This window comes from Sphaeramia orbicularis, chromosome 2 (genome assembly GCF_902148855.1).
Source record: "Sphaeramia orbicularis chromosome 2, fSphaOr1.1, whole genome shotgun sequence".
Taxonomy (NCBI): Eukaryota; Metazoa; Chordata; class Actinopteri; order Kurtiformes; family Apogonidae; genus Sphaeramia; species Sphaeramia orbicularis.
The window spans coordinates 17706613-17717871 of NC_043958.1; the positions used below are offsets into that span (position 1 = coordinate 17706613).

General features: G+C 36.1%; 1 protein-coding gene across 1 annotated transcript in view; it reads left to right on the forward strand.

Moving 5' to 3' along the window:
* The window catches only part of cfap221 (cilia and flagella associated protein 221), a 36936-nt gene extending 31955 nt beyond the window's left edge, over positions 1 to 4981 (forward strand). Inside the window, exon 24 of the mRNA XM_030156432.1 lies at positions 3819 to 4981. The gene's annotated coding sequence lies outside the window, so the exon portion shown is untranslated. The remainder of the gene's footprint in view (positions 1 to 3818) is intronic.
* The last annotated feature ends 6278 nt before the right edge of the window (positions 4982 to 11259 follow it).

Sequence of the window (11259 nt, forward strand, 5' to 3'; positions counted from 1 at the left end):
ACAAGTTAATGGAATACAATGAAAATAGCATAAGGGGAAATCACATGGAAAATAAATTATTTGTTTTTGCCAAAGAAAATTACAGTAGTACAGTATCAGTCATAGAGAGACATAACAATCTTATAATAGCTCCCATTCCTTCATCAGTCACCCAAATACCGAGTAGTACAGTTCCATCTTTGTTCAAAAGTGTCCATCTTTCGTTGTAAACTTGCGTTCATTCGCTCCATAGTGTAGACCCTTGTCACTCTCTGTACCCACTGAGTTATCGTTGGTGGTTTTGGATCCTTCCAGTTGACAGTTATGTTTGTCATCTTTTCACGGTCATCAGATATGACTGTGAACGTGGAAACACCGTCATCTTCTACAACATTGATTCACAAGTAAAACCCATGGAGTTGGATCAATGATAATGGATGGACACATTTGTTTTTCTGATAAGTTATTGATGTCTTTGCTGAAAAAAGGCACTTTTTTGTCAGTTCTTTCTGTTTTTGATATAATAATCCTCAATTTATATGAGCTTTTATGAACATCTACATGATCTGTAAATTAGATATAGGAAAATAAATGATTTACACTGAAAATAAGCAAAATAAAGACAAAAAATATTACAGTAAATAGCGATAAATCACTTAAAGGTTAAATAGAGAGAAAAATGCTTTTGGGAGTTGCCACAAAAGTAGCACTGGGTCTTTATGGGTTTCCATTAGTGTATAAGGTGTATATGTCACGTATAAGGTCAGAAAAACTTTCATAGTCGACAGTGCACACCAGGGAGCAATTCTTTCCCCAAAGAAGGCAATCTGTGAAACGCTTCTATAACTCTGAATTCATAGGACCCAATGACGTAGGTCCATTACAGAATAAAAGACCAAAGTGTACTCTCGGCATCAATTACAACACACCCATGAGTGGCAGTCACCCCTGGAAACCAGAACGGATCTATTCTAGTAGCATAATAGGTCCTCTTTAAACACCAGTTCCCTCCTGGGCACAGGTTTTGATTAAAAGCATCAAGCGCTGACCAAAAACCCTGCATGGCTGAAATACAAATCATGTAAACTCTTTATTTATGTGGATAAAGCCCCATGTCTGACTATTAAATTATCTGAGAATATTGAAATATGCTGGCTATAAGAGGACTCTGGAAAAGGAAATGAATCATCGTTAGGTAGATAGGCAAATATTTTAAAATATGTTTGTAGTTATTTAGAACATTTGAATTTTTTAAAGATTATAATGTAAATTGTGTCTCTTATCACATGTTTAATGGCCCCATTTATCAGATGAGGACGGCTTCTAGGGTGTATCTTGTAAATGAATTGTCAAGTTTAACTTTTTGTAATAATTTTGTAATAAAATGATTGATTGAATCAGACCTCAGACCTGATGCCTGTTGTTCAATGGCTAGCGCGAAGAGTAAATTTGACAGATAGCAGCCATGTGTAGTGCTACATTTTGTTTGTTTGTATTTGCGCTGTTGGGCATCTATACAGTAATTTAACTGAGCTGATGAATTTAATACTCATTTAATTTTCATTTTTTTATGGACTTTTTTTATTGATTACTTTCGAATATGGAAATGATACAAGCTTCCTGATTAACTGACTTCTTTGCACAACATAATATAGAACTGAAAGTTCAAGGAAGCAAAAAATGATAATACACACAAAAAAGAAAAAGAAAAAAAGAATCACATTTACTTATTAGCTCTCACCCCTTTGTACATATACACATATACGTATGTACACATATACATACACACATGAAGAGAAAGCGATATATATATATATCGCTTTCTCTGCATCAAGTGTGTCAACAACACAAGGGTTTGGTCAGATTTGGAGCTCTGGATTATATAAAAAACATGTTTTATTGTCAGTTGAGGATCTACTTTGAGTAAATCTGGTTTGATCCGTATTAATTTTATCAGGAAAGACTTCAGCTATAAGGCAAGGAAATCGAAAAAGGCCGTAATAAACTAAAATGTTCAGGATTCTTATAAGATTTGGGCAAAACAATTAATTGTAGTTAAACATTTCAAGCATTGGTTCTGTTAGTTTGGAATTACCGGTAGTTATCGCCTCTCTTGTAATACTGCCCCCTAGAGGCTCCTTATTGTAACTCAAGAGTGTACATTGAAATGAAGTTCAACTAATAATGCTTTTTACTGATCATATTTCAGCTGACACAGGAATTAAAAACACACAGGTACGTTAATTATTTTAAATGAGGTAAATATTTAAAATTATATCAAACAATGAATACATCAGTTTTGACAGAATCAGAGAAAATTCATCTAGAATGAATGAGGTTAGTGTGACTTTCAGGTGTTTAACATTTTGTAGTGTGGAGTTAACCTATGCAAATTCATGCCATGTAAACCTGCAGGAGCTGAAATCGGTGGAGAATTTTAATACACACACCTTCCCTCTGCAGATCTCTAATCCCAGTCCAAATAAGAACACTAAATGTAAAGATAGAACCTGATGATGTTAGCCCACAGTCACCACATCTGATCAGCTATTAATTACAGCTGTCAATCATGTATTCAACCCTCCTACCAGTCTGAAAATGCCTGTGATTAGAAAAAAAAAAATGTAACAGAGTAGATTTTTTTAAGCAAGAGTAGAAGCACGACTCTCATGTTCTCTTAGACCGCCTTTAAATTCAAAGTGAACTTTATACTAGATATTATTTTATTTTTATTGAATTTTTTTGTTTGAATATCCAAAACAAGCAACAACCAAAAACAAGGAAATATCTTATCTTATCTTATCTTATCTTATCTTATCTTATCTTATCTTATCTTATCTTATCTTGTCTTAAAAGTATTATCATACTGACTACTGTTATATTGAATTAATGTAAACAGACAATATCTTCTGATCATCAAACACTAATGTTAATTGTAACTGTCATTGTCTGCTTTAACCCTATAACGCCAAGTGTATCATATTTGATACATGATCAGTGTGATTTTTTTTTTTTTCTTGAAAAACCTGATGGATACAATTAGATACATGCAATACACGGATAATCCACCAGGGGGGAGGAATTCGCTCACCAGAGGCCTTTCCAGTGACGCTACAAGACTGTCATTAATGATGAAGGAGGCAGAACTTTGCAAATTTTGAAAAGGAATTACCAATTTGTTAGACATGTTTGTGTTATATTATGTTTTTGTTTGTTCAAAATGATAATATTTGAGCATTGAGACCCGATGTATCAAATATGATACAAAATTGAAACTCATACATGGAAATTGATATTATTTATTATGATATTTGAAAAAAAAAATGTTTGGGTTGTTCAGAAGGACCAATAAGGGCTCCAGTTTCAAAGAACTGGAATTTTGTGTCAATGATTTAATGGTTCAGGCTTTACAGGGTTAGTATAATTTACATTTTTCTTTCATCAGTATATTGAGACGTACCAGTTGATAGCTAAACCACTGTATTACTGGCTGCTGGACTATTGCTTATTCTTTTATACTTATCAATACTTCCACCAGTGTAGTTGCAAGTGTTCTGTTTATTTGTTCATCAGGAGTGTTAACCTAGAAAAACAAACTTGTATTTAACTTTAGCTTTGTTCAGTGTCTTTGCCCTTGTCACTCAAATGAACCAGTAATACAAGTTACACCTGCATGTTATCTGCCTTAGGAAGGAATATGTCTATTTGGAGCAGGGACATCAAAACTGGAGCCTGTGTTTGTTCTAATTTTGCACCATAAGGCCTGTGCAGCCCTGGTGGAGATACACACTCTAACAAATACCCTTCCACTTGCTAACGTTATGTCTGTTCTGTCAAAGGTACCAGATGGAGCGTCAGACAGAGGCCAGCACCAGGTCTGAACTCAGCCAGATGGGACGAGAGTGATGTCCAAACTGAGTCAGAAAAGAAATGTGGATGATCGTACCTCACGTAAACACATCCCATCGCTCCTACATGGAAAAAAAACTAACTTCAAATAGTGTCTGCACAAAAGCACTCGAGTACAAATAAGCATTCCACTGCACGTGTCCCAGTCACCAATACAAAACTCTGTGCTGTCTGTCCTGCTACTTCTATATTGTAAAAAAAAAAATAGGGTTACTTTCCCACCCACCTTTAAGCTTCCCTCCCACCCACTCAAAAATACCAATAAGCTCCCCTTCTTTGCTCTTGCAAAGCCTGGAAATTTGTTATCCTTGCGCCCACTCAGATCCGTATATATGCACAGTTTTATTCTAAGAACCACATCACATGGTACAGCAGCTTTCAATTAAATATGATAATTCATTCTGCATTTTTATACTGTATGTGTATAAGCTACTGTGCAAGTGAGTTGTGTATAGTATGATTGATTATATTGCATTATACTGTACAGTCTGTGCCATAGTTAATATTTGCTGGTGTTGATAATTAGACCTTCCTAATTTGCATTCAGAGGGGGCTCTTAAGAAATCTCTTCACATAACAGTGATCGGATTTTTTAATGTCAACATGAGATGTAGTGTTTGAGTTCATAAGCTGTCAAACTGCTCTGATGTGTCACATGTGATTGGCTCTTTGACTGCGAGAACGCTGCTACAGCCAGGATTTTATTTTCATCAGAGACGGCAGCCTGTACCCATACTGGCACAGAATCCACGATCCATTCGCTTTCACCCCTAGAGGGAGCTCTAACTCTGCTATTAGTACGACTCCATGTTTGTTTGTCCTTCACTGAGTGTGTGTGGATTCACTTAATGACAGTGTGCTTTAGAAAAATACAGTGCAAGTACAGTGGCTTTTTGAATGGCTTTCACAGATACAGAAGTGGCTCTCTGGTCAGACAGTCAAACACATCCAGTTCTTATAATGAAGGTCACATTGTTTAGACATGGGGCTGGACTGGGGCCTATAGCCAAACTGATTTACTGTTAGAATACACTGAAATGACAGTAGAGGATTTTAAAGGACAAGGGTTTTGCTACGACTGCAACTCTGAAATTAAAAAAAAAAAAAAAAAGCATATATTAGTGATGTTCATGCCGTTTTTTTGCTTCTTTGTCTAAGTGTGATAGACCTTGGCTAAATATATTCATAATTTTCAATGTATATTTACAATATTTTATGCCTTTATTAGTTTAGAAAATTTCAAACTTGGGTATTTATTCATGTGATTACATTCTAAGAGGGTGAAAGCTTTACATACACTGTCTGCAAACAGTATGGAAGCTTCCAAATGGAATAGAATAGAATAGAATAGAATAGAATAGAATAGAATAGAATAGAATAGAATAGAATAGACTTTATTTGCCATTTGAAACAGATACATCGCAGTATGGGTACATTGGAATTCTTGTGCGTTTCCCTGAATCATGGAGTTAAAAAAAGGCATGAACAAAAACAGAAAGAAAACATAAACACAGTTAAAACATAAAACAGTTATTGCACAGACAGACACAAATACACATTTGTAAAATAGAGAACTGTATCAGTAAAATAGTAATAATAAAAATACTGGGAGGTAGAACAAGATACTCATGTAATTTATTAATTCCTTCTTTATTTGATCAAGAAACTCCCAGTTAAAATGGCAGTAACAGTTTCACATAGACAACACATAAAAATACAATGTAAGAAAGAGAGTAAGAGAAGAATAAAACGCAAGAAGAGAGCAAACAGGGCACATATAAACCACACCAGTAATATCTCACAACCTTCTACAGAAATGTCCATAAAGCACAACATTTCTGTCATGCCAGTTTGTAAAATCCCTCTGCAGGTACTTAAAAAGAGAATTCTTGAAGTGAAATGATGACCGTTCCATGCCCATTGTGCATAAATAGAAAAATCAGTTTTACCAAGTTGTGAATTCATGGTCATGACTTCTGAAACTTGCCTCATTTTCATTAGTAGTGATTTTTTGAAGGTGTTCTTTTGACTGTATTTTAGTTTTTGTCCTTGTGTCCATGCTTGTCATTAGGGGAAAATTGAAAAAAGCAGCTAAGACTGTCCCAAAAAAACACACTTTTAATTAAATTTTTGTAAAATCTGTACAAAAATCAGTATATATATATATATATATATATATATATATATATATATATATATATATATATATATATATATATATAGTTAAACCAATGACAGATGTCTGTTATTAGTGTCAACAAAGACAATAATAAACATTCAGACTAATGTAAGTTTGTAGAAAAAATGAAAATCATATTCTTATCTAACTTTGATTTGGCAGTCAGTTTGAAACTTAACATCCATCCGTCCGTCCGTCCATCCATCCATCCCTCTTATTTCAATGTCGATAACCATTGTGGGCGTTACATTGGGACCAGTGTCGAGTTCAGACAGACTGAGATAACGGACTCAAACCTCAGAGCCACAGTGGCATGTTTTTAAATTGCAAATGAATTTCATCACATGTCAGCTAGAAAAAGACTGTACTGATAATTGAAAAATTGCAGTTTTCAGTAATCAGACACACTGATAATTGGATGACATCTATTATTACAGTGACACACAAGAGACTGCTATATTTTCACAGCCTAAATGGCAGACCCCTAAGGAAGAAGAAAACTACAGAAAAAACAACTTCAACATATCCATCGACATTCTGTACTGTAATCCAAAGAACACTATTTTATCTTCTATCCGTGAAGCAAAGAGGTAGAGCATCATGTTATGAAGCTCTCCTGCTGCACTGGTGTATATTGTAAAACTGACAGTAGTCGCTTTTCCATTGACCCTCAAAATGCGCAAATATAACTTGTGCATAAAAATTTCCCTGGTGGAAAAACAACCATTTTGCCAAAAGTCTCATTTTTCAATTAAAAGTTTTTGTCCCGGCAAGAGGTGGTTTTTCAGGTGTAGTGCAAATGGTATAACATGCAAAACTGCAATGGAAAGAACTATTTTCATAACTAGAGTCAGGATGTTGACGTACATTACAAGCGAAGAAGAAGAAACGTGTCGGTATGTGTGGACACAACAGGAAACCCAATCATTTTTTAATTTAGTACGAGATTGAGGGGTAATATATAATAATAATGACTATATCTGTAAATCAACACCATATTTACATTCATCGCCATGCTTATGGAATGACTTCTTGTGTCATCTCGCAATAAATAAACAAATCATCGCATTTGTGATTTAATGGAAAAACCAACATTACACATTTCTGTTTTTTCGACATAGTCAAGTTATGCAGTTTTTATAGTGTTCAACTTGAAAAAGGCCTGGCAAACCATGAAAGATGAAACGGTTCAACTCCTCTTCCTTTTAGTTTTTATTAAGTGGAATAATACGTTGAAAACCTTTAAACAAAACAGAAATATACAAACATCACAAATCCTCAAATTATTTTTACACAAAACAATGTCACATGCTTTTAAATTGTTTTTAGACATGTCAAAGTCCTTCATTTAACAAATATTTTAACTTTAACGTAACTTTTTTGAAGTAACATATTATTCACATGGTCTCATTTTAACTTAACATTTTCAAGTACTTTTTACTCAAACATTTTAACTTAAAGTTTTTAAAGTATTTTACAGGGTGTCCCATAAGTCTCCATACATAGGAAAAATAAACGTTTCTTGACATAAACCATTTTTATTTATATAATATGCTCTATATGACTGCCATTTTGTCTGGAACACATTTCAATGCGTGTCTGCTGAAGAACTATAAAGAAGAAATATAAAGAAATACATGTTAGAACCATATATGTATGGAATGTATTATGTCTCCTATGTATGGAGACTTATGGGACACCCTGTATTATTCAAAGTATGTTAATATTAATTTAACTTTTTAAGGTGCAAAGCTGTCAAACACACAATCTTCATTAACATGATTTAAACACTCGTGCCAGTAGCCTTTCAAGGTTTGTTCAGCTGAACAGTCTGTTGTTTCTCCTTCGATGTCTGCAGCCAGACTGAAACTGTGTGACCTCTTCCTCCCAATCTGCAGCAGGTGTTTTCCATTCAGCTCATCTGCTGGAGCCAGACCACAGAGGAAGGTCACTGCCTCTCTCCTCCTATAGATGGCAGGTTTTGGCTGATGCTGTTTTGGCTGATACAGATTTTGACTCAACAGATTTTTAGTAAATATCAGTAAAGTTTTCCGCAGATGTCCAATGGAAAAGCGACTAGTGTCATGACAAAGGACAATTATGGGGGAATTTCTGTGAAACTTCATCTGAAGACATGAGTCAAAGCCTGGACACTTTGACCAGGACTATGATTCCAAGCATACTCCCAAAATCGCAACAGCATGACTTTCATCTCAACAGAGTAAACATTCCGAAGTGGTCATCACAGAGCAGTGACCTTAATTTAACAGCAAATGTGTGGACTGAACTGAGACCCGCAAACCTGACTCTATACAACTATACAAGCATCTGCACATTTCAGGCGAGATGTACTGTATGTAAACTTCCGACCTCAGCTATATGCTTCAAAAATGCATGACACTATAGCTACATGTTTAATTAACGGCCCGGCAATGATATAGACTAAATAAGTAATAGACGGTGTAATAATAGTAACAAAGTGTGTGAGAGAGACAGGCTGTGCATAATGTGTGTGAAGACAGAGAAAGAGAAGATGGAGCAGCAGGCTCCTGAACACTTTGTATAATTTATTCACCCACCAGTCAGCATCTGGGATATCCACTATATAATACGATATCTCCCTCAACCAGAGCAGTGCACCATGAAGCGTTCACCCCTTTGATAGACGTCCTGTTAGATACAACAGTGCAAACAAGAACGGTTGGGCTTCATCTCCACAGCATCCCATGGCAACAACAGTGACGTTAATTGGCACAATCTCCTCAGTGACCTGACCAAGTTTGAACGTCTCAAAAATTGGAAAGAATTAAAGGGTATCTGTAGTTAATTTTCATTTATAGCTATTTCAAAAGATCACGTATAATACTAGCGGTTCTATCAGGTAACTTACGTCATAGCCCGTTGTCGAGGACGCAAGAGTACAAAGTCACGGCTCAATCAGTCAGTCATGATCAGTGACATATTTTCTGTTCCAGCATCTGTAGCGATGTAGTAACATTGTTTTGTCCGATTACCTGGGCTACGATGGACTGGTCACTGACCCCGTGCGGCAGACACCAGTCTAAGACGACACATTATCGGCCGGTGTTGGGTCGCATCTCTACGACGATGGCAGTGTGCAAAGCTTACGGCTCAATCTTGCTCACTGACTGCCGCTTGCTTACTCGCACTCAATCATCTGGAATCAACGATGGTTCGTCACTTCTGGCCGGCACTGGCTGCTCCCCATAGGTTCTGTGTATAATTCACGTAATAAAGAGGTCCAATGTGGTGCATTTATGGTGATTTTTACCTGAATTTGCACCTCTCTTGCTTATAATTAACGCAGAAAGCACAATTAATGTCGTAAGTATGACCAGCACAGGTACACTTTAAGGTAAGCAAGGGTTTTTACGACACTATTGCTTTCTCTGCTGATCATTATCTACAAGCTGCAAGATATTGGAAAAAACTGACATTGCAATTTTTTTTAACCCTGCAATATATACTGTGATATGAAAAAATACTGAGGAGTACAGGGTGGGGAAGCAAAATTTACAATATTTTGAGGCAGGGGTTGAAAGACAGTGTATGACCAGTTAGTTTATTGAAAGTCATGAGAATTTATTTGCCACAAGAAAATTTACATAATAGAAAATGTTTTTATTCTATGTGTCCTCCTTCTTTCTCAATAACTGCCTTCACACGCTTCCTGAAACTTGCGCAAGTATTCCTCAAATATTCGGGTGACAACTTCTCCCATTCTTCTTTAATAGTATCTTCCAGACTTTCTCGTAATAGTTTTGCTCATAATCATTCTCTTCTTTCCATTATAAACAGTCTTTATGGACACGCCAACTATTTTTGAAATCTCCTTTGGTGTGATGAGTGCATTCAGCAAATCACACACTCTTTGACGTTTGCTTTCCTGATTACTCATATGGGCAAAAGTTTCTGAAAAGGTATGGATAATAGTGTTAGGTATGATTATGACATCAATATATGTTTGGTTTCAAAACAATTGACGTAGTGCCTGCTGAGAAAAAAACAACTAAATGTTCATTGTAAATTTTGCTTCCCCACCCTGTATATAATAGCTGTTTAGTGCCAACGTAAATGGTCAAACAAATTAGTTGTGTTACCTCTCGTTGTGGCAACAGGTGCATTAAGGCACTGTCAACACAGAACACATGTTTCAGTATTATCCTTCTTGTAGCCAAAACATTTCCAGGTAATTGATGTTACTTTTCTTTTTGGCACCAAGTCTTCGTTCATGGTGATTTTTTTCTTGTTCGTTGCTCATTTTTCAATGTTGTTACCAGCGACTCACTCCAAACTGATAACGAAGGACTGTGACTGGTGGATTGCTACTCGCACTGTGCATCACATACCCTTGAAATTAGATGAGAACACATTGACTTAATTTTCCTCCTTCATTGCAGGACCTGCGATGTGAATATTGTACAAACATACATTGCAATGATGATGCTCAAATGATATATAGTGCAGTTCTAGTATCTACAACTCTTGGGACAAACTGACAATAATCTTTAGCAGGCGTCGGACTGCACCCTTTTCTTCTACTTCTTTTAAACACTCCTTCCCAGCTTGTGTCGGCCCCTCATCATTTAACACACGAGTCTGAAACGCTCTCCAATGCTGTGTGGGTGAAAAATTGAGTTGCAGTTTTGGAAGGTTTTCACCTCAGAGTAATGGACCCTCAGAGATAGGAAGCTTTCGCTGAAATTCTTTTTCTAAAAGCCCAGAAATCTCTGTAACCGTTCAGTTTGAGTTTAACTTTGAACAAAGTCTGTGGAGTGACTTCAAGTTACACCTTTACGAAGTGAGATATACTTTAGTTTATTTTCCCCAAATATAAATGGCAATTGAGGTCATTAGAGTCTAAGGAGGAATGGTTTGGGTTCTAATTTTTTTTTAAGTATTTCCTGATTTAAAAAGCGACACAGATAGAGATGAAATAGGGAGTGAGTGGCTTATAAAATTTGGAAACTTCTCTGACAGACTGAGTATTAGCCAGAGATCCAGAAAAACATCAAATCTGCCCAGCCTTCATGCCATGCCAGCTGTTTATCCACCATTAACAACCTCTCCAGAAATGATGTACTTGACATCTTCCCTGAACTCCATATGAGGGTCATGTGGCGTCTTCTCTTTGATGAACAAAGGGCAAAGTGGTTATGATGATGGCAAGG